Source organism: Zalophus californianus, chromosome 4 (genome assembly GCF_009762305.2).
Source record: "Zalophus californianus isolate mZalCal1 chromosome 4, mZalCal1.pri.v2, whole genome shotgun sequence".
Classification (NCBI taxonomy): domain Eukaryota; kingdom Metazoa; phylum Chordata; class Mammalia; order Carnivora; family Otariidae; genus Zalophus; species Zalophus californianus.
The window spans coordinates 142931885-142959653 of NC_045598.1; the positions used below are offsets into that span (position 1 = coordinate 142931885).

Sequence of the window (27769 nt, forward strand, 5' to 3'; positions counted from 1 at the left end):
TTCTTTAAATTTCAGTTAGCGTACAGTATAATATTAGCTTCAGGTGTACAGTAACTTCTTTAAAGGCACAAAATTGTGATCAATCATGAATTTTCTTTTTGAAATATAATCTAGCAAATAGAATCTGAGACACAATAAAAATGCCAATATATCCACCCAGTTCTATCACTACATAAATTCTAATGCTACATAATTTGTCTCACCTGTTTCTCAAAGTCTTCAGCTTCAGCAATGTTTTCTATGTATCTCCCATCACTGGTGACAAAGGAATGGATGTTAGTTTGTGGCTTATTGCTTCATGAATTATTCCAGTCTTATTCACTCTGGAAGGAAAAACAGTTTTCCAAGTGGTCCTTTTTTTTTCAGAAATTTTTTATTTTCCATCAACCTTATTTCCATTTTGTTTGTCTTTGTGAATGAGCAGCTTAAGACCACTTAGTGGTCGTTCCTACCCTTTCAGTGGCCTGAGCAGTGGGAGCTGCGGACCAGTCTTCATTGGTCGGCTGGGCGCTCCAGTCTTCGGTAGGGAACTGCTGAATCAGCACAGAGAGCAGGCGCCTGCACACCTTCACACCAGTCTGTGACTTCAGGCTGAGTAGAGGTGAACTCAGTAGCTGGAGCAGTCCATTCACCCTGAAATCCCTCCTGGGTCACAGCAGCAGCCTGCCCTTCTTTTTCAATCTCTTCAGGATCTCTGTAGAAGTAGAGATCAGGCATGACCTCCCATGGGTGTTCATGGGAAACGGTGCCACACATGCACAAAACTTCCCTGGGCTAGCATCCCCTGCATCAGACCCACTGAGTGAGCTCCTTTGTTGTTACAAGGGATGGCAATGTCCATATAGCGCAGAGGAGACTCTGTGTTACACAGAGCGATGGTAGGCAGGTTAACATAAGATGCCTTGGTGAGAGGCTGATGGGCAGCCCTGGGATCAGTAACCACCAGAAGTCTCAGCTCCCAGAGGCTGCCTGGATCTAGTTAGTGACGTCTACAGGAACGAAGCAGCCAGCAATAGAAGTGGTTCTAGTAGCATCAGCACACTTCAGCTCAGCTCACTGGCCAGTATCCCTGGATGATATGACATTGACAAGAGCCAGGTTTTCAATGGCAACAATGGTACAAGCTGCCAACAGAAGCTTCTCCCAGGTTCTCTGCAGATTTATGATACAGATGCCATCACATTTCCTTGTGTAGATGTACTGTTCCATTTGAAAGTCAAGGTTGGTACTAGCTGAGTGGGTTCCTGTTGCCAGGAATTTGAGGATATCCTCCTCCTTCATTTGCAGGACATCAAGGGCTCCGGATATTGTGAGAGATTCCCTTTAATTTAAGACAATACCCTATGGACCCCTCCCTGCGTGGTATGGAAAGCCCAAGTCGTCTTTTTTTAATAAGTAAACTTCTAAATATTTATTTTTGAGTTTAGTAAAGTTTCACTAAATGCCAGGTTGAGTAACTCTTGACTTTGAAAACCTACGAAAAAATTGCAAAAGATTGTCCTTATGTTTTGGATGCTTAGTTTTGTTGTTTTTTTTTTTAATTTAGGTTTGTTTTATTTAAGTTTAATGTTAATTCCATGCTGTGTTTCAGTAAGAACAATACAGATTCTGTATCTGTGGCTCCAGTCAGATATCCAGTAGTACAAATTAGCTTCAAGTTACACATACTGAACAAAAGAGGTTGAGCGATCGAAGAGGGGGTGCCCTGGGGGAAAGGGAAGGAGAAGAAACAAAGAATTGAACACGCATGCAGGCTTTTCCATACCACCTTCAATGCTAACCTGCTTTAGAGGGAGAGTAAAAGTAGGCAAGAATGAGCAGCCACAGATTGTTGAACTGTTACCAGCACCATGCTTTTCAGCAACATTTCAGCAGAGTTTGAAACACTTTTTAGTTTTTTAATGTCTTGCTAATTACGAGCTATCTCAAGGCACAGTGTATGACATGAGGTTCTTCATTAACAATAATAACATAAAAAACCCACACTTCAAATAGTTTCATCGTAACTTTGAATCTGAGGGGAGGTGACTTTTTGTAATATCTGAATAAATCTTATCCAATCCTGTAATTGCCAAAAAGCATGTTCACAAAGAAAAGTGTCACAGCTAAGATTTTCTTTTTAGCCCAATTGTGCTTGTATTATTAATTTTATCTGCTCTTCTTTGGAGGACTGTTTAAGTCATTTGTCCATTTCATGAAGGTTAGTATAGGTAGAACTTAAAACAGCCAGATAACCTGCAACACCTCACAATGAAGAAACGGGAAGAGCTGCCCCTTTGTTCTGGGAAATGCAACTCCCACTCCTTTGCTTCCATGTGATAACCAGGTTAAATCCTAACACCGGACATTCACGGACTACAGACTCTAATGGCCCCTTGGCAATCTTTTTTATTAAATGTTAGTAAGAATTAGTTTCCTTTAAAATTATTTTTAAATAGGTAGAAGTTTTAATATTTTCTTCCCAAAGTACAATGGATGGCCTGGTGTTCCCCTGAAATACACACACCTCACTTTGGAGTAACTGTTCGAATGTTTGGTTGCGTGAGAAAACATGCTAACGCTTTGGAAGATTTCCATCCGCTGAAGTCCTGAGACTCTTATTATCTTGAGCACCAGAATGTATCGTTTATTGTTTGGTATTATTTTCATTGTAAATATATTTGTCTTGTCTCCTCAGCTAAATTATAAGTAACCGGAAGTCATGGTATACTTTTTCTTTATTCTTCACATTACCCAGCACAGTCCTTTGTCTAGAAGATATACAATATGTATGTTTTCTTGTGCTAAATGTTTAGCTTCTCATATGCTATTATCTTGTTTGCCTGAATTACAATTTCTATGAGGGCAGGAAACTTTTTATTCTTTATTGAATTCCCACTTCTGCCACATAACTTACACGAACTTCCAATGGATATTTGTTGACTAAAACCAGATAACCAAATAGATTTGACTAATAACTGTTTTAAGTTCTACCTATACTAACCTTCATGAAATGGACAAATGACTTAAACAGTCCTCCAAAGAACAGCAGAAATTAAACCAATAAACTACAGCTCAGGGTTCTAATAAAATTCATTTATTCTTTCAGTCATTCATTCCATCAAGTAATGTTTATAGTGTATTTTCTGTGTACCACACATTAATTATAATGGTGGCATAGCAAAACAGAAAGTAGAGAACACAAACTAAAATATGATAAAGTAAACATGCTATATAATCATCATATAATAATTCATATTGAATAGAGGCCAAAAGAAGCTGTTACACACTCTCATAAAACTATTCAATTTTATATGTAACATCCAATGTGCTGGTAAATTATTAATTCAATATTGGTCTGTTTTCCTCACTGGAAAATAAGTCCCACTGACGGTCAGACCAGGTCTGACTTGTTACTACTCCACCCTGGGGTGGAGCACAATGTTGGCACATAATCAAGTATTCAGTAAGTGTATCTTGGATGAATACATAGATGAATGTATGGGGAGAAAAACAATACTGACAGCATATATTTTAAAATCCAAAAATAGGGAGAATTACAAAACAGAAGATTAAGCTTTTATTGAAGACAATTTGAGAAAGACAAATTATTCAAGAAAATTACTCTATGAATAAATTTAAAAAGAGTAATTTAAAAGATAAGTTTCTATTGGATTTTGGCAAAGGCCGACAGGTTCAAGAATTCAGTAATTTGCTTAACAAACATGTCCTGAATTCATATGAAATTTCAGGCACTGTACTGGGAGCTGAGATGCAGAAGAGTAAGATAAACTTGTTCTCGGTCCACATGGAATTTACAGCAATGCAGAAGGTACTAAAAGGCACAAAGATTATTTTTCCAATATGCAAAAGAAAACAAAAATCTCTATTAACAAAAATAATTGCACATTTGATAACACTAGCAAATACCTAACAAGTCTTTGATTATATTTTGGCATACATATATATATTTTGGTTACATGTGTGTAACTTCGGGTCCCACATTATGTTCTGTGGTTTCCTGTATAACTGATGCTCTTCCACACTCCAGATCATTGTTCATTCTTTGCTCCTTGCTGGAACCCTTTCCCACTTAAGGTCTTCTTTTACTTCTCCAAATCTACTTATCCTTTAAACTTTTTGGACAAACACAACCCCACCCACCCTCTGATACCCCTCAACCACCTTTGTGTGACCCATCATTGTACTTACAATAGAATTTATTTGCCTGTCATGATTTATTTGTCTGCCTCCTTTCTGAACTCTAAGTGCCTCTAGGGCAGAGGCTAACTTTCACTGAGTCTGTATTTATAATGTCTAGTACAGAATAGATGATCAATAAATATTTGTTAACTGGAGCTGAAACTCCTATTTTCCACTTAGAAACCTGTATCTATCTAATTTAAGAGTAAAACTTCACCTGACAGCCAAGATTTCTTTAAAAAAAGCATTCTATAATCTACTAGTCATCAGGAAAAATCATAGCTACAAGCATTCACAAACCTGATTATATTCTCATTTCTTCTCACCAACAACTTAAATCCACATGAGAATTTGAGGCAGAGAATGTAATGTATCTTTACCATCCTGATCACATAAAATCCATTTATCTTCTTAACACTTCAAGTACCAAAAGACTGCATAATAAGCAAAGTCACATTTCTTTTTTCGCAAGTCTCGTGTCTAAAATGCTGCTAAAGTGCTACAGGGGAACATTCTCTGTACCATTACCACTCCTGGGATAATAAATGAATTTTTCCAGAGACAGAAGAATACAAAAAGAGTTATGAATATATGAAAATATCTACCATCTGTGAATATTATCTCTGACTTGGTACCTCAGATACATAGTGATGTCTCCTCATTGATTAATTATTACGTTGGTATCTCTGTATTATCTGTTGCCACAGTAATGTTTCATAACAAACCACCCAAACCCAGTATCTTAAAATAATAAACATTTATTTAGTTCACTACAGGTTGTCGATATTGAATAGCTTTAGCCGGGAGCTTCTTCTGATCTCATCTGGATTTCCTCACCTATCTGAGGGCTGGCTGGCAATTGGCTGAACCAGGATGGCCTAAGCTCAGATGTCTGAAACAACTGCCATATCCTTCCTGCAGACCAGCTGGACATGTTCTCGTAGCATGGCAGAGGGGAAGAGTGAGCAAGCCCAAACGTGCAAGAAGGCAACAAAAGAGCACATGCACCTTTCTATAAAGCCTCTGTTTGTGTCATGTTGGTTAACATACTATTGACCAAAACAAGTCACATGCCCAAGCACAGAGTCAGGGTGAGATGGAACTTTAAAGTTATAGGAAAAACATTGTGGATTCAAAGAAGTCATTAAGTGGGGTCAGTAATATAACCAATCTATGGGCACCTGGATTCCTGAACCTACCATGATACTAAATTTTAAAAACCTGTGCAAGAAAAATTGCATGACCTTTCCATATAATGAATTCTGGACACTTCAGAAAGTAGAGTTATCTAAGAAATATACTGGAGTGTTTTATTTTTTTTAAAAAGGTTTTAATTATTTATTTGACAGAAAGAGAGAGAGCGTGGGTGCACGAACCCGGGGTTTGGGGGGAGGCAGAGGAAGAAGCAGACTCCCTGCTGAGCAGGGAGCCTGATGTGGGGCTCCATCCCAGGAACTGAGACCATAACCCAAGCCAAAGGCAGCTGCTTAACCGACTGAGCCACCCAGGCATCCCAACTACAGTGTTCTAAAGTTTTGAATTTTATTTGGAATTTGGCATTCAGTTTCGCAAAGCTATATATTTTTTAAAATATATTCTCCATCTGACATACTCTCATCAAATATAAGGATAAAGGAAAACTATGCAATAATAACAATTATAAACTACAAGTGATTTTGTGAAATTCAGCAAAGTAAAACTGTTAAGGCAGATAATACAGAAGGTCCACTAAAGAAGGAAATAGGATGTAACAGAAAAATATGTAACCTACAAAGATAGCATGCAAGTGCACATAAGCACATGCACATACACACATGAAATATTACAGCCAAAGCTTCCGAATGAATACTGAAAAAATTTCCTTAAACTAGAAAATTGGACCTAGAAATACTTTAAGAAAATAATAGCATTAGTTAGGTTTTTCTGCCAGCAAAAAAGCCATATGCAGGTAAATTCAGTTGATATACGGGGACATATGCAAAAACAGTCTCTCACCAGTCATATGGTCAGGCCTCCTGAAAAACTGGAATGCCATTTAGGATACATAGGTGCTCGGTGTCTCTGTAACTACAGTGATCCAGCAGGGGGTCCTGTTCACCCTGTTGTCCCTCAGCAGCAAGTACCTGCTGCTTTCTACTCTAGGTTCTCTCCCATATGGCTAAACTTATCTCTGCTTCTGCAAGGACTGTTTCTACCTCACTGTCACTTCCGTCTACCTGTTGTTGTTGTTGTGTTTTTTTAAAAGATTTTATTTATTTCGAAAGAGAGAGAGAGCACAAGCAGGGGGAGCAGCAGAGGGAGAGCGAGAAGCAGGCTCACCGAGCAGGGAGCCTGATGTGGGTCTCAAACCCAGGACACTGGGATCATGACCTGAGCCGAAGGCAGATGCTCAATGACTGAGCCATTCAGGCGCCCTCCTCTACCTGTTTTTACTTTTACCTCTTGACTTCTGATTACTGTGTCTTTCTATAAAGACTCTCTCTTTTCATGTCATCCTGTTACCTGTATCTCTCTCAGAATGTCTAATTCTGCCATCATTTTCAGAAGGGTGTTGGCAAAGCCTTTATTCCAGGTCATGTCCTAAGCTACAGGCTAATTTTTAAATGAGTATCTTTGGCTCCAGAACCCATCATTGTTCTGCTCAGCTATTGTCCGGTGTTAGTATTATTGGGCAAAAATGAATCCCTCATTTGAGGCTATAAGTATTCCATGCACTCTGCAGCCTCTCAGAAGAGGGTAGCCTAAATGCCAAGTGCTTTCAATAGACTGTTTAATATAAAAACATAACAAACAAGAAAAGATGAATATAGGCATGCAAAGATATATCACTACAGGGAAACCTATTAATACAATTCTAGTGCGTATTTTATTTTCAACAGTAAGCAATTCTCTAATTCTCAGGGGACACTGACCGGGTATCTGACAATTTAACTCAATTCTGAAATTATCTACCTGGAGATAGCATCAGATCCCATTAGTTTATGAGGTGAGTCCTATAAGACTTCCCCCTTCTCCTCTATAGGTGCCAGTCGCAAGTCTGGTTGTCAAGTTGTCACCCATTTTTCTAACCTTCTGGCTAGAGATTGGAGGTTCCCATGATTCCCTCTTTGGGTTGGATTAATATGCTAGACTGGCTCACAGAGCTTTGAAAACCACTTTACCAGTTTATTATAAAACAGTATAACTCAGGAATTGCCAGATGGAAGAGATGCATAGGGTGAGGTATATGGAAAGGGGCGTGGAGTTTCCATGCCCTCTTCAGGTGTGCCACTCTCCCCAAATCTTCATGTGTTCACCAACCCAGAAGCTCTCCAATCCCTGCTCTTTGGGTTTTTATGGAGGCTTCATTATATAGACATGATTAATTAAATCATTGGTCATTGGCAATTGATTCAACCTTTAGCCCCTCTGTCCTTCTCAGAGATCAAGAGAATGCTTTGTTGTTGCTGTGGCTGTTGTTGTTTTCAAATTAATCTATAGGTTTAGTGCAATCCCAATGGCAAACCTGATGAATTTTTTTTTAATTGGACAAAAGAACGAATATAACTGATAATAACAATCATGCGAGGGAAAAAAACTAGATATTTTGAAAAGGAAGAGTAATGAAGAACTTTTCCTTTAAAGGTAGCCTATTTCCCGCTCAGCAGGAAGCCTGCGTCTCCCTCTCCCACTCCCCCTGCTTGTGTTCCCTCTCTCTCTCTCTCTCTCTCTCTCTCTGTGTCAAATAAATAAATAAATAAAATCTTATAAAGGTAGCCTATACATACCCTTATGGTTATACTCTGTGATCTGTGTCAGCCCTCTGTTAATGACTGCTTAGTTCAATTGGTTCACACTTATGCTTTACCAGTTGTTAAGCGTTTGGTATATTAACCCTGCTTATAGATATTAAACTATATACTATAGCTATAGTAATTAAAAATGTGATACTAATGGTTGCAAAGATAGAAAGACAGATAAAAGGAAGAGAATAGATGGCCTAGAAATAGATTATTGTTTAATGGAATGAAAAAAAACCAATTTTAACATCTCGTACTAGAATTTCTCTTGGGAAAGAAATCCCTTTGTTGGGAAAGACATCCCTTTGTTGAGAAAGATATCTTAATATATTGCACAAGGGTAAAAGGTGAGAGCCTAGGGTCATAGGCTGGAAGAAGATAATGCAACTAGAAGACAAACTATTCTGCCCCAAAAATTAAAAATTAAAAATTTATATGAAAAGATAGTAAACAGAGGAAAAATCACACACTTGTGGAGAGAGGTGGCCAGTGAGAAATTCCTGGCTGTAGATAGGCTGAAGGCTTTTTGACAACAGGGAGTTTTTAAGATCAATTTTATTTATTTAATTTTTCTTTCTTAAGTTTTTATTTAAATTCCAGTTAATTAACATATAGTATAATACTAGTGTCAGTAGTAGAATTTTGTGATTCTTAAGATCAATTTTAAATTGTTTGCACTGCTGCATGAAAATCCCCTTGTCTCCTTCTAACTGTCAATGAAGAATGCTACACACAGAGAATAACTTTCATGAGTGAGGTTTTCTTTTTTGAGGGGGTGGGGGTAGTGAGAAGGAATCCAAGAGAAAGAGTCTTGAAATTCATGTCTAGTGTGAAGCAGAGAAGAGGCCAGCCATGTGGGATGAGATGTATGTAAAAGCAGAAGTTAATTAGAAACTGATTCACAAAGCCGGAAGAGACCATGTAAATATATTCTCTTGGAGATTCAGAGAATTTGTAAGAGAGAGATTGGACTTCTCATAGAATGTTGACTAAGGGGGTGGAGCCAATTTTATTTAAATATCAAAGGGTACGCCAACCTTAACTGACAACTGGGTTAACTAGTACATGTAGTAATTCAGCCTGTGATAATAATAATAATTTTTTAAAGGTGGCATTATGAATCAGTGGGAAAAGAAAGCATAAATGAAGGAAAGAACCCACCTTTTATTATAGGTTTAGCTAGGGAGGGATAAAGTCCTACCTTAGAGTTTAATCAGATAATAATTTGTATAGTCAAGGGATCATCATTAAGAGTTACACGGCTTAGGACCTACTCTGCTAAGCTCTGTCTTAGGCACTGGGGATACAGTAGTGAACACAGACAAAACATCTGCTCTTAGAAACTTTTCATTCTAGAGGATGGAGACAGACATTTTTAAAGTGTATAGCATACACCTTTGTGATGCGCTTTGGTATGCTGAAAAATATACTTTGTTTTTTTGTTGTTGTTTGTTTGTTTCTTAAAGAGAGAGAGAGAGCATGAGCAGGGGGAGAGGCAGAGGGAGAGGGAGAGGCAGGCTCCCCACCGAGCAGGGAGCCCGACGCGGGGCTCGATACCAGGACCCCAGGATCATGACCTGAGCCGAAGGCAGACGCTTAACGACTGAGCCACCCAGGCGCCCCTGAAAAATATACTTTGAATGAAGAGAAAATGAATGAAAAGAATTTACATGACTAGCAAAATGACATGAAAAACTACCTCAAAATAGCAAGGGAGATGGCCTTGATATTATGGAGTAATTAATTTGTATGTTTTTTTTTTAAAGGTTTTATTTATTATTTGTCAGAGAGAGAGAGCACAAGCAGGGGGAGCAGTAGGCAGAGGGAGAAGCAGGCTCCCTGCTAAGCAAGGAGCCTAATGCAAGATTTGATCCCAGGACCCTGGGATCATGACCTGAGCCGAAGGCAGACACTTAACCGACTGAACCAACTAGGAATCCCTAATTTGTGTTTTAGAACAAGGGTCAGCAAACTTATCCTGCAAAGGGGTAATTAATAAATATTTTAGGCATTGTATACCATACAGTCTATGTTGCAACTACTCAACTCTGCTATTTAGCTCAAAAGTAGCCACAGACAATACAAAAGAGAATGAGCATATGCTTGTCTTGATACAGAACTTTACTTACAAAAATGAGTGTCAGTTTGCAGGCCACAGTTACCAACCCCTCCTCTAGAATTAGGCTGCCTGTACTCAAGTTTGACTTCGTCTGTTTCTGGATGAAAGACTTGTAAAAATTACCCAAATTCTCTAAGGTTCATACTTTATAAGAGGAAAATGAGATAATGCATATAAAGTGTTTTTTTTTTTTAACAATTCCTGGCTCATATTAAATTCTCAAAAAGTGTTAGTCACTATTACTAAATTAATGTTTTAGTTATGTATTTATAGCCTCTGAAAATAAATTTTGTCTTTGATGAGTGCATGTGTGCATACTTGTGTTTGTATGTATATGCATGCATACATGGATATGTATGTTTGTGTGAGACTTACCTAATACCCATGTTCTGGATTATAAAAAGATTTAAGAGTGTGTAAATCACACTGGTGAAATATCCACCAAAAGTGAAGGTACTGGAGTTTTTATGGCCACAGTAGACTGAGTACCAAGCTCACCCCACCTTCTGAGACAATTCCACTACACTTGGAGGACCAAAAACTAACATGGATGGAACTTCTGGGGCCCCAGAACATTACTCTAGACTGAACAACTTATGCTTGGGAATTGTACTGCTTCAGGAGTAGTACTAGGGAAAAACTGAATGGATATTAAGATGAAGTTGAAGAGACAGAAAATATAGTTGGGGAAGATGACTGAACTTTGTGGAGTGGAGCACTGGAGAGGAGAAAGCAACATGAAGAAAAGATATTGAATCCTGCATGGTGACTTGAGACTGCTATTGAATACAACTGACACATGCATAAGGTGAAACTCTTCACAGCTGGACAAAAAATGGACCAGGGAGCTATAAAGTGACTAATTCTCAAAGTTCACAAACAGCTTGGAGATGTTTGAGTCTGGCCAGCCAGATTATATGAGCCTTATTGAATACCCAGAGTACAGTCTACTGTAAATCAGCTCACCAAAAAAGGCTTAAAAACAAGGCTCAAAAGAATCGAGTTGATTATGAAGTAACTTAGCTAATATGACAGTTTTGAAATTTAGCATTCTTAAAAAAAATTTAGCACTCAACGAGAACACACTGACAATGTCCGGGCAGGCAGTAAAAAATTACCTGAGATGCAAAGAAGCACAAACATGTTTCTCACACCAGAAGAATAATCTGCCAATAGAAAAAAACCTGTGAAATAATATAAATGATGGAATTAGCAGACAAGAATGATAAGAGAGTTATTATAAACATGTTTAAGAATTTAAGGAAAAATAAATATAATGAAGACAGAGAAGATATTTTTTTAAAATACCAAATGTACTTTCTGGGTTAAAAAACATAATATCTGAAATAGGAAATGTACTAGATGGTCCTAACAGTAGATTAGGTACTACAAAAGAAAAGTAAAATTCAAGACAGAGCAATAGAAACCATCCAAACCAAAGTGCAAACAGAAAAAAAGTCTCTAAAAACAAACAAATTAAAATATCAACAACAAAAACAGATCCTCAGTGACTTATGGGGGGGAAAAAACTAAACAGTAATGATGTAATATATGTTATATATGTTTAATTAAAGATGTGTAATTCGAGTCCCAGAAGGAAGAGAGATCAATAGGAGGTAGGAAAACAGCATTTGAAAAAATAACAGCCTGAACGTTTCTAAATATAATAAAACATATAAACCCACAAATCCAATAAGCTCAATGAATCTCATGGAGGACAAATCACATAAAGATACATACTAACCAAATTGCTCAAAACCATTGATAAAAAAACATTTTAAAGGAAACAATAACAAAAAGGAGCAAAGAACCTCCAACAACAACAAAAAGATGTATTACTACAGAGAAGCAAAAATTTTAAATTATTTCAGACTTTTCATCAGAAACTGCAGGCCAGAGGACAAAGTACAACATCTTTAAAGAACTGAAGGGAAAAAAATAATTGAAGTAGAATTCTTTACTTAGCAAAAAAAAATTCCTTAAAAAATGAAAGTGAGATAAAACTTTTTTGGACAAATAAAATCTGAGATAATTATTATCAGTAGAACTTTACTACAAGAAATATAAAAGGAAGACCTTCAGGCTGAAGGAAATTGAAATCAACTTGTAATCCAGATCCACGCAAAGAAATGAATATCATTGGAAATATATATATGTGGGTAAATATCAAACTTTTTTTATCTTTAAAAAAATGATCCTTTAAAGTAAAAATGCTAATAAGTACTATAGAGGATATAACGTGTAGCACTTAAACTTATGACAACAACAGCACTAAGAAAAAGAAGGGAGAAGTTGAAGTACACTGCCACAAGTTTCTTACATTAAATATGAAGTGGTAAAATATTATTTGGAGTTAGACTGTGTGAGTTAAAGATGCATTCTATAAGCCTTAAAACAAACATTAAAAAACTAAGAGCTATAGCTAATAAGTCAGTAGTGGAGATAAAATGGAAAATTGAAAAGATTCTCATCTAGGGGCACCTGGGTGGGGCAGTCGGTTAAGCATCTGACTTTTGATTTCAGCTGGGATCGTGATCTCATGGTCATGGAATCAAGTCCCACGTGGGACTCTGTGCTTGGCGAAGAGTCTGCTTGTGATTCTCTCTCCCTCTCCATCTGCCCCTTCCACTCATGTCTCTCTCTCTAAAATGAATAAATAAATCTTTAAAAAAAATACTCATCTAATCCATTGCAATGCAGAAAAAAAGAAAAAGAGGGAAGAAGAGATGGTACAAAAATAAAAGAAGTTTTAAAAGACAAATAAATGTAAAGCTAATTGTATCAATAATCATTAAATTTAAATGGTCTAAACACTTCAGTTAAAAGGCAGAGATTGTCCTGACTGGTTAAAAAAATCAAGGTTCAACCAATGCTGTCTACAACAAAACTACTTTGAAATATAAAGATACAGATACATTAAAGGTAAAATATGGAAAAAGATATACACAAACACTAATCATAAGAAACCTAAGTGGATAAGTTAATATTATTATTAATTCAAAACAAGACAGATTATGAAGGAACTTTTGTAATGATAAAGATGATAAAACAACCCTAAATGTATATACACCTAATAATAGACCCTTAAAATACATGACTAACAGAACACATGCATCTACAATTACAGTGAGAGACTTTAATATTCCTCTTAGTAATTGATAGAGCAAGTAGATGAAATTAAAGCTATAGAAGGCTTGAAAAATATTACAATTCAACTTGACCTAAAATCCATCTATAGAACAATTTTCATTCTCCCCTACAACAGCAGAAAATACACTATTCACATGCAAATGAAAAATTCACTGAGAAGCTGGGGGATAAAACAAGTATCAATAATTTAAAAAGATAGAAATAATAGAGCATATTCTCTGACCATATGGAATTAACTTAGAAAACAAGGACAAAAAGATATCTGGTAAGTTCCCAAATATTTGAAAATTATGCACCATACCTCCTAATACTTCATGGGTCAAGAGTGAATCACATAAAATATCAGAAAATATTTAGGACTGACAAAAATAAAATATATCAAAATTTGGGGGATTAAGCTAATGCAGTGCTCAGAAGGAAATTTATGCTCTAAATGCTTATTCTAGAAAAGAAGTAAGGTCCCGTGGTGCCTGGCTGGCTTAGTCAGAAGAGCATGCCACTCTTGATCTCAGGGTTGTGAGTTTGAGCCTCATGTTGGGGGTAGAGATTACTAAAAAAATAAATAAAAACTTAAAAATAAGGTAAGTTCCCAAAGAAAAATATACACTTTAAAAGAAAGAGCAAATCAGCCCATAATAAGTCTAAATGTGGCAATAATAAAGGTGAAAGCTAAAATAAGTGAAACAGAAAATGGACAAATTAATAAAACCAAAGCTTTTGCTTTGAAGAGATCAGTCAAACTGAAAGAACTTTAACTAAACTGATGAAGTGAAAAAGAGGACATGAAGTACTAATATTAGGAATAAAAGATAAGACATCACTACAGTCCTAAAAATATTAAAGAATAATAAGGGAATATTATGAACAATTTTAGGCCAATCTGATGACTTAAAGAAATGGAAAAATATCTTGAAGGACACAAATTACCAAGACCAGTACAAGAAGATATGAAAATTTGAATTGTATATTATCTACAAACAAAATTAAATTCATAATTTAAACTCTCACAAAAAGAAAACTCCTACCTCAGATAGCTTCACTTTCTTTCAAAACATTTAAGAAATAAAATCTTTCAAACATTTAAGAAATAAATAATAAAAATCATACTCAATTTCTTTCAAAAGTAGATAAAGAGGTTACATTTCCAAGCTTATTTTATTAGGCCAGCCTTACCCTGATAACAAACCCAGACAAAGACATAGCAAAAAAAAAAAAAAAACTACACCAGTATCCTCAATGAACTTAAGTTCCTTAAAATCTTTTAAAATTTAGCAAATAGAACCTAGCAATAAATAAAATATCTAATACACCATGGTCAAGGTGGTTTATTTCAAGAATGTAAGGTTGTTTTAACATTTGAAAATCAATCAATTCAACCCATCATATCAAGATGAATCCATCAAAATTTCATCTCAACAGATACTCCCTCCTAAAGCATATGATAAAATTTAACACTCATTCATCATAAGAACTCTCAGCAAACAGGAAAAGAAGGGAACTTCCTCAACCTGGTAAAGGGCATATACAAAAAAGAATCTATGGATAACATCAGACTTATTGGTAAAACACTGAATGGTTTCCTTAAAGTCAGGACAAAGGCAGGGCTGTACTTTCTCACCATTTCTGTTCAGCACTGTGCTGGATGTGTTAGTCAGTGCAATAAAACAAGAAAAGAAATAAAAGCATACAGAATGAAAAGGAAAAAATAAAACTCTTTATTTGCAGAGACATGACTGTGTATGTGGAAACGCTCAAAAAATCTATAAAGTATTAATAGAACTAATAAATACATTAGCAAAATCTCAGAGTTCAAGGTCAATATTTAAAATCAATTTAAATAGGGAAGCCTGGGTGGCTCAGTTGGTTAAGCAACTGCCTTCGGCTCAGGTCATGATCCTGGAGTCCCGGGATCAAGTCCCACATCGGGCTCCCTGCTCAGCAGGGAGTCTGCTTCTCCCTCTGACTCCCCCCTCTCGTGCTTTCTCTCTATCTCATTCTCTCTCTCAAATAAATAAATAAAATCTTAAAAAAAATCAATTTAAATATACTGTGAATGAGACATTAGAAAATGAAATTAAAAATAACAGTTATAGCATCAAAAGCGTGAAATACTTAAGGATAAGTATATGCAATACAATACTGTAAAAAATACAAAACACTGCTAAGAGAATTTAGAAGCCATCTAAATAAACTGAGATCTATGCCTGGGGATTGGAAGACTAAATATTGTCAAGAGGTCAATTCTTCCTAAATTGATCTACATATACACAATCCCAAGCAACCCCTCAAGGTATGTTTTAAAAAAAAATTAATGAGTTAATCCTAACATTCATATGGAAATGTAAAGAACCTGGAAGAGTCAAAATTATTGTGAGAAAAAAGAACAAACTTGGAATATTTATACTTCCTGATTTTCAAGACTTTCTAAAAATTACAGTTAATCAATATAGTTTGATATTTGCATAAAGACAGACATATAGTTAAATGAAATGGAATAGAGAGTCCTGAAATAGTCATTGAACTTTTACTGAAATTGCCAAAGCAGTTCAATGGCAAAAGAATTATCTTTTCAATAAATGGTGTTGAAACAGCTATGTATCTATTTGGAAAAAAATTAACATTGACTCTTTCTTCACACCACACATAAAAATTTATCTTAAATATATTATAGACCCAAATATAAAAGCTAAAAGTATAAAATTCAAGAAGAAAGATTAAAAAATCTTCATTATCCTGGAGTAGGTAAAATATCTTAAATATGTCATAGAAAACATAAGCCACAAAACAAACGATTGGTAAATTGAACTTCATCAAAAACTAAAAGACATTGTTAAACAGCTTACGAAAATGTAAGTTTATCTGTTTCTGTATAAAAAAAATTCTTCAAAACATAGTGGCTGAAAACAAAAATAAACTATTATCTTTCACAGTGTTTGTGGATCAAGAATCTGTGGCTTGTGTGGCTGGCCATTTCTGGCTTGGAGTGTCACATGAGATCGCTGTCATCTGAAAGCTTGTCAGAGGTGGGAGGAGCCACTTCAAAGGGGCCACCCATAGGAGGCGTGTTGCTGTTAGCTGTTTATCCACAGGCCTTAGTTCCTCTCTGTGTGGGTCTTTCGAAAGACTGGCTTTCACTAGAACAAGCACTCCAGGAGGGCAAGATTGATGCTGCGATCTCTCTTACGACCTAGCCTCAGAAGTTACATAGCATCACTTCCAAAATTTCCTCTTGGTCACACAGGTCAGTTATAGAGGGGATGGGCTGTACAAGAGTATTGATACCAGGAGGCCAGGATCAATGGGGTTCATCTTGGATAGACATAGAGTTTATATATATTTGTATAGAAAGTTTGACCACCACGGTAAGCCACAATTTGGGAGAAAAGATTTTACACGTATATACCTCATGAAGGATTGGTATATAGAATTATATGTAGAACAGACAAAAACAGTTTGAAATGGGGAAAAGATTTGAACAGACACTTCACAAGAGAAAATATACACATAATCCATAAGTAAATGAAAAGATGCTCAACATCATGAGTTATCAGGGAAATACAAGAGACAACACAATGACTTACCAATACACATTCACTAGAATGGCTAAGATCAGAAAGGACTAACATTACCAAGTGTTAGAGAAGAAATGGAACAACTGGAATATACGTTGCTGGTAGGAACGGAAAATGGTACGACCACTTTGGAAAGCAGGATGGCAGTTTCTTATAAGGTTAAATATGTACTTACCATGACCCAGCAATTCCACTCCTAGGCATTATCTACCCAAGAAAAATAAAAACATATGTCAACACAAAGATTTTTAACCACATGGTCATGGAATCTTTAGTCATAATAACCAAAAACAGGAAACAAAAAAAATGTCCGTGAATAGAACAAACATTTTAAGAATTTGGCAAACCCATACAATAGAATAGTAGTGAACAGTAAAGAAGGAGTGTTGCTACACACAGCAATATGAACAAATCTCTAAAATATGCTTAACTAAAGAAGCCAGACGCAAAAAAGTACATAGTAAATGATTCCATTTATACCAAATCCTTGAAAAAGTAAAATTATTATCCGGTGGCAGAAAGCCTAGGACCTGGGATAAAACAAGGTAAAGCAGCTCCCAAATGAACAAAGGATATGAAGCAAACCCACCTCTTTCATAAGTACATGTGAAAGAGGGAAATTTTAAGGTGCAGGGAAAACAAGTTAGTGTGAGGTTTCTCACCTTTGGCACTATATTGCCATTTGAGTCTGATAATTCTTCATTGCTGCAGGGCTGTGTGTGTGTGTGTGTGTGTGTGTGTGTGTGTGTGTGTGTGTGTGTACTGTCCTGTGCACTGAAAGAAATTTAGCAGTCTCTGGTTTCTATCCACAAGATGGCAATGGACATCTCTCCCCCTACCTCCCCATCAGTTGTGACAATCAAAAGTATCTCACAACATTGCCAAATGTCCCCTGGGATGCAAAATTGTCGCCAGTTAAAAACCACTGGGTTAGTTTATTTGTTATCTATTGCTGTGTAACAAATTATCCCCCAAACTTAGTGGTTTAAAACAATAAACATTTATTATCTCATAGTTACTATGGGTCAGATATTTGAGAGTGACTCAGTTGGGGGATCTGGTTCAACTTTTATAATGTGGTTGAAATCAAAATGTCTGCATAATCTAAATGCCTGACTGGGGCTGGAGAAACTGCTTCCAAGATGGCTCAATCACATGGAGATTGGCAGGAGGCTCAAATCCTTGCTGTTATTTGGCAGGATATTCTGTTCCTTGCCATGTGGGCATCTGATAAAGTTACCTGACGTGTCCTCATGACATGGTAACTGCCTTCCCCAGAGCAAGTGATCTGAGCGAGAGTAGGGAGGAGCCACAATACACTTTTAAGACCTTCTCCTGGAAGTGACAGCCTGTCACTTCTGCTGTATTGTATCCATTAGAAGCAAGTCACTAAGTACAACTCACATTCACTTGGGAGGGAATTAGTCTCTACTTTTTAAAGGAAGGAATATGAATAAATTTGTATATATTTTAAAATCATCATAGTTGGGGGGGCGCCTGGGTGGCTCAGTCGTTGAGCGTCTGCCTTCGGCTCAGGTCATGATCCCGGGGTCCTGCGATCGAGCCCGGCATTGGGCTCCCTGCTCAGCGGGAAGCCTGCTTCTCCCTCTCCCACTTCCCCTGCTTGTGTTCCCTCTCTCGCTGTGTCTCTCTCTGTCAAATAAATAAATAAAATCTTAAAAAAAATTAAAATCATCATAGTTGGAGAAGGATTCTTAAACAAACAAGCTGGGGAAGATCACAGACTACTTAGAGAAAATAAAAAATAGATCATCATTCCAAAATAAACCTGAAAGGATCGAATTATTTAGTGAAAAAAAAAAAACCCGAAATTACCAAATAAATAGAAAAAAAGACAGATAATGATATGATCTCAGGATGGGAAAGGACTTATGAAGCATAAAATAATAGAAGAAAACAAAAATAGAAAAGGCCAATCATTTCATCTGGGATCAATATCTTTATTATATTTAAGTTGCTTTTTTTTTTTTTGTGACTACCCCAGTAAGAAAATGAACAATGGACTAACAGTAGGATACCATATTTGCACATATGAAAATATACCATGATGACCTGAGCACAGTAAAGAAGGACACTCGTATACTCTCAAACAGTGCTGTAGGAAAATTGATAATAACAATATAACAACAGTAATTTATTATGTGCCACATAATTCTAGATAATTTTATTTGTAGCAATTCATTTGCTTTTTGCTACAACATCATGTAGTAGCATTATACCAATTTTCTGGTTGAGGCACTGTCAGATTAATGAATTTGGCCAAATCTCACAGTTTGTAGGTGGCAGCAAAATTGACTTATCTAATTGTCAGTAGGCACAGTGCCTCAGGCTTACCATACTTTTAGGGCCCATAGAAATGTTTTAATTTCTTTTAAAATCAGAAGAGAACGGCTGAAGAAAATGTTTTCATGTATAATATTAATATGTTTATCTTTCTATCAGTGCAGTTATAAATATAATTTTTAATATTATCTTATGGAGGAAGAGGTCCACAAAGGCAAAGGCATCTGGGACCCATGAAAGTCTGAACGTGGCCTTCCTGGGTGGCAGAGCTGCATTTTGATCCCAGGCAGTATGATACCTAAGCCTACGTTCTTTCTGGAAGGCAACTTGCCTATACATTTCAAAAGGGCTAAAATTGTTCACACCTCTGATTACTTTTAAGGATTTAAACTAAGTATGTAAGGACACAATGATTTATAAAAAGGTACTTATTTATAATAGTATTCATTTGAAACCAAAGAAATAATTAATAATGAAAAGTTGTCTCAATATTGATGTCAAGTCAGGGGCGTAGGTGACTATTAGGAGCTTCTGAGTGGAACTGAACTGAGGGGAAACTGAGGACTCAGGGGAGCTGAAGTGAGCAGGAAGTGGAAGGAGGCCTGTAGGCATTCTGGAGATGGCGTGCAGACCTCTGCTGGGTATGTGTGTGTAATATCTAAGAGTGGACTTGCAAGCATGTTCTTGAATTCATTTTTAAAGGGAGTGGACAAGCAAAACAGTGAGAAGTTTAGAGGAAACAGTACTCATTAAAACAGAGATCAATGAACACAATCAGGGAACTCTGAAGATAATTCTGAACCTTGAAGATGGAGGGACTGAGTATGCAAGAGTAAAGAGGCCTTGAAGATCATGTTAATCTTTCACTTGAAAGCTCTGAAGAGCCAGTGAAAGATTTTAAACAGTGAAGCGACCTGCTCAGATGTGTATTTTAGAATAATCATAGTGGATATGGTATGCATCAAATCCTGGTCTGAATTCAGAGTGTAGAAACTGATGCAACAGAGACGAAGAGAACGTACATTCAGTCAATCAAGAGTTATTTATTTGCGGGGGGCGCCTTGGTCCTCAGATTAAGCATCTGCCTTTGGCTCAGGTCATGATTCTGGAATCCGGGAGTCCTGGGATGGAGCCCTGCATCCAGCTCCCTGCTGGGTGGGGAATGTGCTTCTCCCTCTCCCTCTGCTTCCCTCCTCATGCTTTTTCTCTCTCCGTCACTCTCTCTTTCAAATAATAAATAAAATCTTTTTTAAAAAAAGAGTGATTTATTTAATCTTACAATTATTCATGGGGTGTTGATGCTGTTCTTGGTACACAGTTCTTCCAAGAGCTTAATTAGGATGGAAAAAGAATTAGAAAGGTTTTAAAGTCAAGGAAAAATTTAAGACAGAAAAGAATTAAAACATGATCATGCTGAGGGGGGCACAGGAGGGAGTGGACAGTCAAGAGGTTCACTTTGGAGAGGAGCCGGGACACCCAGTCTTTGAGACAGAAGGAAAACTAATAAGCTTGGGTGTGGATGTAGGTAATTTGTGGGGCTTGGGTAAGGCCGTTGGGCTAAAATTGTAGAAAGCCGTCCTTGATGGCCTTTATCATTTCTGAAGTAGAAGACCAGGTCATCTGGTGAGTAATGTGGTCACCACTGATTTCTATTTGCAGGGTGGCCTTTCTTCTCAAAGCAATACACAGAACCAACAGTACTTCTAGAGACTAGTTGACTTATTTGTATAAATGGAGATAAAAAACCTTTCTCATGGCATTGCCGTGTGACTTTGTACTTGTACTTGACACTGACACATGTACTTGTTTAGTATTAGTTTTATCATTGTACTCATATAAGAGTAGAGGGAGTGAACGTTTTGATTACTAATAAAAATAAAGTGGGAGTCTTCTGGTATGGCCATCTGTTAAATGCAATATTTACTCTTGCAGTGGGTACTAAGTCAGATACTCAGCTAGGTCAAGGAGTATTTATTAACAGCCTACTTTTGCTGTAAAGCATTTAAGAAAAGAACGCCAGTGCCCGGAGGACTTTACTTCAGGTCATTCACCGGTTCTGCTCCGAACCGGAAAGTCAAGTCAGCAGCACCCACCTCCTGCTTAGGAAAGCCTCTTTCCAAATCTCAGCGGCGGCCCCGCCCCTTCCACAGGTTTGGGCCACGCCCCCATCTCCCATTGGCTGGCCCTCCACCTCTCCTCGACCGCTCGTAAGACCCGGAGGAGCGGAGTTTTCCAAAAGCATCATCGGGGCGCCCTCGCTGCGCATGCTCGCGGGAAGCCAGATTCCGGGTCCGGAGTTGGTTTTAGGCGGCCGCGGCGCAGCGCGCGGTGCGGGGCTGGCGGGGAGGCGCGCGCTCGGAGCGCGGCGCCGGCGACGGGAGCACGCGGCGCGCTCCTGAGGAGGGAGGTGTGGGGTCTGCTGGGGGTGGCGCGTGGCCGGGGTGGGGGTGGGGGGAGGGTCGGGTGTCGCCGAGCGCGGCAAGCGGGTTCCAAGTGGCTGCAGGCGGCCTGGGCTGCCGGGGCCGACGCTTGGGTGGCTGCTACCGCTGCCGCCGCCGCCGCCGCCGCGCCTGCTGCGAGATGGCGATCTTGGGCGCGGAAGGGTGAGGGCGCCCGCCACTGGAGGAGGCGCCGCTGCTGTGGCCGCCCGACCGCCGGGAGCCGACAGCTTTGCGCCGGGTAAGGACGCCGCAGCTGGGGACTGGGGGCGCGGGTGGGGCGGGGGCGCGGGCCCAGAGCCTTCGCGGCGGTGTCGGTAGCCCGGCACGGTCAGCCCCGGGGCGGGACCCTCTGAGGGGGCCGTCGGGGACGGTCCGCGCTGCCCTGGCTGCCTTCTCCAGTCCAGGGGCCGGGAGTTTTCTGGGGTGGGGTCACGGGTCTTGCCCCGAGTTGGCCCTGGCACAGGCCCGAGCTAATGATACTGGAGCGAAGTGTTTTCGTGACTCTGCAGCCGCGGTTCTCAAGCTTCCTTAGCCTTCTCTTGGCGTTCCGTCTACCTTCTCTTCCTTTCCCTAATACCTTTCCAAAAAACACCAGTGTATGGACTTACTGCCCGTGCCCTGACGTTCACCGCAATTTCGTCGTCCCGAACCAAGGACTCCCAGCCTTAGAACGTCTTTTTCTGAGGTGTTCTTATCACTCCCGGTTCTTCACTGACTCTGCAGTTCCCCCCCACACACACAACCCCCACCTCCACCTTTGTGACCTGGTAGGTCCCAGTGACCTTGCAGTTTTTACTAGTCCTTATCTGTGACCTGGACCTTCTCCTTTCATCTTAAAAAAAGATGTTTTAATTTTGTATTTGTCCATTGTTTTTACAGCCTTTAAATGATCAGTCCTTTACTCCATCGTTTGGAGTTGAGCGTCCTATGCTCCTGTAATTATATGAAACCTTCCTTACCAAAGACGAGTATCTGTTATTTTGACATTCTTAACTCGTCCAGGATAAAATATTTTCCAGGAGTTTGGTGTGGCTTTTTTTTTTTCTGCTTTGTAAGTTTTTATTTTTTTGTGTAGGCTAATGTGCAAAAAGATTTGAGTTTCCGCTTTAAAAAACTACTGGTGATAGTGGGAAAGAATAATGTCCAAAGTTAGCTTTTCGCCCCCTTTGGTGTTTTTACCCAAAGTGCCTGGTGTACAATGTATGCAGGTTTCTGCAAGAATTCATCCTTATGTATAAATCCACTCTACCTGTCTCATAAGGCTCTGTGTACTATACAAGCAAAATGCACCTTTTAAAAAAATAAAGGCATTATTTTATTCATGTGACTTGTTTTTGGCCATAAAGTAGATAATTAGCTGTGACTGCAAATTATCACTTTTCAAAATAGTATTTTTTAAAACTGAAAACTTAGTAGCCAAGTGTTGGGAGCTACTCAAATTGAGAGGTGTAAAGTATGTAGAATAGGTATTTGGTATGTAGCTTATTAAGGTTTTCAAATAGTTCTTCCCTTAAAATGCAAAATTAAGACATCCAATACCAGGACTTAAAAAGCAGTAAGTAAGGGTTATGTTTTTTGGAAGCCTGGCATGATAGAGGTTGTCACAAATAAGTTCTCTGCCTTCAAAGAGATAGTAATCTGCTGTTTTCCCCACGAAGGCTGAAACTTTTTTTTTTTTACTTCTTTGCACAATTATTAAGCATCTACTGCATGATTGTGAGAGGTATTTGGGGGAATATAAAGGATTATAGCAGTTTCTGCCTTCCCAGAATAGTTAGGCAAGTAGGACTATACACAAATGCTTCATTTATCTTTTAATACAGAGTTAAGTTTCATATAGAATTCAAATTCAGAAGGGGTAGAGCTCACATCTTATTTGGCAAGGTGAGGTAAGAAGGGTTAATTCATAGAGCTTCTGGCCTCTGAAATTTTTGTTTTGAAGGATGACTATGGCTTTTGATAAGCTGAGAAAGGTAAGGCAAGCAGAGAAAAGGGACTAAGAGATTAGAGCACAGAGTTCATACATTTGGGGAGAGGCGAGTATTATATCTCGATGAAACAAAGTATTTGTACAAACAAAGGGTGATAAAACTTGAAGTAAAAGTTTGAACCAGTTTATGATTACTTTTAATGCAAGGCTAATGACCTTGGATTTAATAGGTGTTGAGGGATTTACAGATGATTTTTGAGTTGTGAATGAAATGATTAAACTTTTGTGTTCAGAGGATTAATTTGGCAGCAATGTGTCGTGTGAATTGAAGTAGAAATCTGGAGGTAGAAAGATCTCTTGGTTGCTGTGGTCATAAGTAATGAGGGTCTGAACTATGGCTGTAATATTAGAAATGGAAAGGAGGAAGGAAGTTGAATGGAGGGAATTTGATGATGAGAGAGAAAATGAAGAAAGTAAAAATAACAGATTCTGATCCAGGTTGGGAAAATAATGGTACCATTTTGAGCAGTATCTGTGGAAGCTTTATCTTAGGCAGATGTATGTCACTTTACAGCAGTAGTTCTTAACCTTTTGGTGATTACTGATCCTTGGTGAAACTTAAAAAAATCTGGCCTGGAGAATTTCCATATGCAACTGTGCTTTCTGGATATAATTTTAGGGAAGTCCATGAACTCAACTGAAGCTCCCTCATCAACCCCGGGGGTCAATGGCTTGGGCTAGGAGCAGCTCAGAATTACTGGAGGCTTTTTAAAACAATAGAATCTTTAAATTCTTCCATTTGCTGATAATCCCTACTGTAGAGACATATCTTACATACACCTAAATACAGTATCTCTTTACATTTGTGTTGTAGTGTACAGTTTTACAAAGAATTTTGACTATGGTACGTTAATTGCTATTATATAACAAACTAGCCCAAGAAGTTAAATGATTTGCCCTAAGTATTTCAGTTAGCAAGTGGGTAAAGTGGAATCAGCTGATTGACAATGATTGTTTTCTTTTTTGTAAGAAGATGCAGGATTTACCATCAGTTGCATATAGTTATTGACTTTAGGTGACCTCATCGGTAAGACCAAATGATCCTGGAGGTTCCTTTCAGTTTTTAACATTTCTGTGATTCTTGGGTCTTTGATTTTCATCAAACTTTCTGTAGGGAAACTTCTGTACCCTTCTTGTTTTCCATGTGCAGGAGAGCTGGTGAGAAGAGACATGAATTGGGTGTATGGAGAGCAGATAGCAATAACAGACCAATCATTTACTTTTTTATTTTCTTTGTATCTTAGTTTGGGTTTCGAGGAAGGGGGAGAAGTGAAATAAGAAACCTTAAGAATTTTTATCTTTATTCTATTTTCTATATTCATGTATGCCTTACTTAAGAATAATCCTTTCACTTCATTCATGAAGCCTTATCAAGTAAAAATGGAAAGTTTACAAAAAGAAATGAAGTTCAGGGTCCTAGTCACTGCATTTCTTCATTAGATTAAGGAGCTAACTCTCCCCAGTATGGTTAAAGCATAATTTGATTAGTAAATAATTGACTTTTCTCCACCTATAAGATTATTTTCCTAGTAGGGAACCTGAGCAAGTTACTATTGGGTATCTTTTATAGCTCTAGAAACTTTGATTCCATAATTATTAGAAAGACTGGGGTCTTTTTTACTCTTTCTATAAAAATGTGATGTAATAACAAGTATTGGAAAAACCAATAAATTGGCCTTTATAGTAGTGTTGAAGGAACTAGTTGCTAATACTTAATGGAGGAAAAATGTCCAGCAAAAGCACATACACAGATGATTTTTCTACTCTTTGCTGACATTAAGAAGAGTATTGTATATTTGTATAGCATTTGACATTTTTCCATAATGGCTGTATAGACTTTATCATTTGATTCTCATGACAGCTGAGTAGTAGGTGTGTCAGGAGATAATCATTTTTTTTTAGATGAATGCACTGATGCTCAAAGAAGTTGAAAAAAATTTCCAAGTATATAACTAGTAAGTGGCTAAAATTAGATCTAGAACTAAAAACCCATATTTTTGTTCCTAGGTCAGTAATTTTTTTTTTCTTTTTTTTTGGCCAGCTCTTCATTTACAATGGAAATTTAACTGAAGGTGATATATGAGGAGTTTGAATTTACCTGTTTGGAATCTGTTAAACCTTTGTACTTATAGATCTGAACTTGTCTAATTCTTCCTTTGTGTTAAAATGGTAACCTCATTACAGTGGCTGTTGCTGGGTTATTTTGAAATTTGTAAGTATTTATCCCAAAATAGTTATTTTCCTGTCAAGGAAAGAGCAGAAGTTGATTTCTTATCTAAAAAAGTACATCGGTGAAATGTAGGTATTAATTTCCTTCTGAAAATTTGTTGACTTTTAATTCAGCTGCTTTTACAGGTGAAGTTTGTTCTCCCATTATAAAAGCTTAGTCTATGGAAATTTGTATTTTTGGAGCATATAAATCAGGACGTGATATCCGAAAGTACATATCATGATATTTCATGGTTTTTACTTTTACATAAAAAGCTTTATCATTAAAAAAATGATTTGCCATTAGAAAACTCTTAGTATACACTTCAGATACACATGATTAGACAACTTTTGGAACATATTATGTAAAACGATATGCCAGATAACTCCTAAGTTACAAGGAAGACTATCATTTGTCTTGACATTCCTTAAACCTATTGTTTGTTCATAACACAGCCTGCTGTACCTGTTACATGCCAGGTATTGTGCTGGGTGCTAGGGTACAGTGCTGAGAAGACAAACATGAAGCCTTCCTCGTGGAACTCAGAGTTTGGTAGGGTCACTAACATTAAGAAGGGCATAAGACTATCCTCTGAGATTGTATCAGTGTGTGGGGTTATAATTAATTACATCTTTCCTTTTCTCTGGGTTTGGAACAAATTATGCAAAAACAAAAGGAACCGGGTAAACATTGTTTTGATCATTTATTGCTGTGTAACAACCCTAAAACTAAGTGACTTAAAACAACTATCTTATTTGCTTATGGTTTTGCTCTCCTAGCCTGGACTCATTTGAACAGTTTGGGTTTGCTGGTGGTCACTCTAAAGGCTACATTCAGCTGCAGTTCAGCTAGGAGCTGGTCTTCTCTCTTTCTCTTACTCTCTTTTTCTTTCTCTTTCTTCATATTTCTTATAGTTTTCACAGCCCTGCCTCCTAAGTGGCCTTTCCAGCAGTGTTGCTGGCCTTAACATAGTGGCTTAGGACTCACAGCAGTGCAAAGAAGCAGCAGCCAGGCCTTCTTAAGGCGTAGCATCATTTTTGCCACATTCTGTTGGTTAAAGCAATTCACAGGTCCATCCCAGATTCAAGGGAAATGGACTAGACAAGTATGTGAATCCCAAGATTAAGCCTAACAGCTGTATTACACCAAAATGGGGCACCTGGAAAACTGTTTATGAAGCTGAGATTTAAGCTGCCTAGTACTTTTGGTACTTTGCGTCTAGATCTGTCAGAGGGAAAGTGGAGTCTGAAACGCAAATAATAGCATATTTGGCTTATTATATAGATGGAAGTAACTGGCACTGTCGTTGGGTAGAAAAGAAAATTTTGGACCTCTGGGGTTTCACCCTGTATGCTACCATAATGGGGCAGGATTGACTTGCTCTACTTAATGGCAGTGGGGTCTAAAAAAGTGCAGGACCCAGAACCTGGGCTGCTTGGAAGCAGTGATTTACCCAAGTCTCACAAATTGGATGAGACAAATGTCCCAGTCAGCACTCTGGGCAGAGTGGGCTATGGGTGGGCAAAGGGCCCATCCCCCTTGCCCTTTTGTTTATATGACATTTAGGGTAACCGAGCTCCTTGGCCAGTCACTGTGGCCTTGAAAAGCCTTGAACAACCTGGTGCCTCACCAATACTATTTTCTGTTTGCTGTGTCTTAGAAAAAGTTTAGGATGAGCCACTCTTCCTTGGAGAGGAGTCATAGTGGAGAGAATACTCTTTCCTTGTGGAGAATGGGATGTAACTTCTCTCTCCTTAGGGAAATGTAAGGCATGAGGTAATGCTTATCCTTACCAGGAACAGGTAGATTCATTCTTTAGCTGGGTTTCTCTCACTTTATCTTCATCACTTACCTTTATCAGTTTATCTTAGTCTCAGTAGTGTTGTTGTTGTTGTTTTCAAGTTACCTACTGTGTAATGTTATGGCTAACTGGAAGGAAGAAGATGAATGTTACATTATTACATTATAGCTTCTGAGTGGAATAATAAATCTGTATTTCATTTAAAGAATTTAGGTAGATTTG

At 38.0% G+C, this 27769-nt stretch overlaps 1 protein-coding gene and 1 pseudogene across 3 annotated transcripts in view; one reads left to right on the top strand and one right to left on the bottom strand.

The window, feature by feature from the left end:
- Window positions 1-425: 425 nt before the first annotated feature.
- On the bottom strand, window positions 426-26781 carry LOC113925667 (annotated as a pseudogene).
- WWP1 (WW domain containing E3 ubiquitin protein ligase 1) overlaps window positions 21541-27769 on the top strand; it is a 108600-nt gene continuing 102371 nt past the window's right edge. For all 3 annotated transcript variants that reach the window (XM_027581555.2, XM_027581578.2, XM_027581569.1), the window contains exon 1: window positions 21541-21785. The gene's annotated coding sequence lies outside the window, so the exon portion shown is untranslated. The remainder of the gene's footprint in view (window positions 21786-27769) is intronic.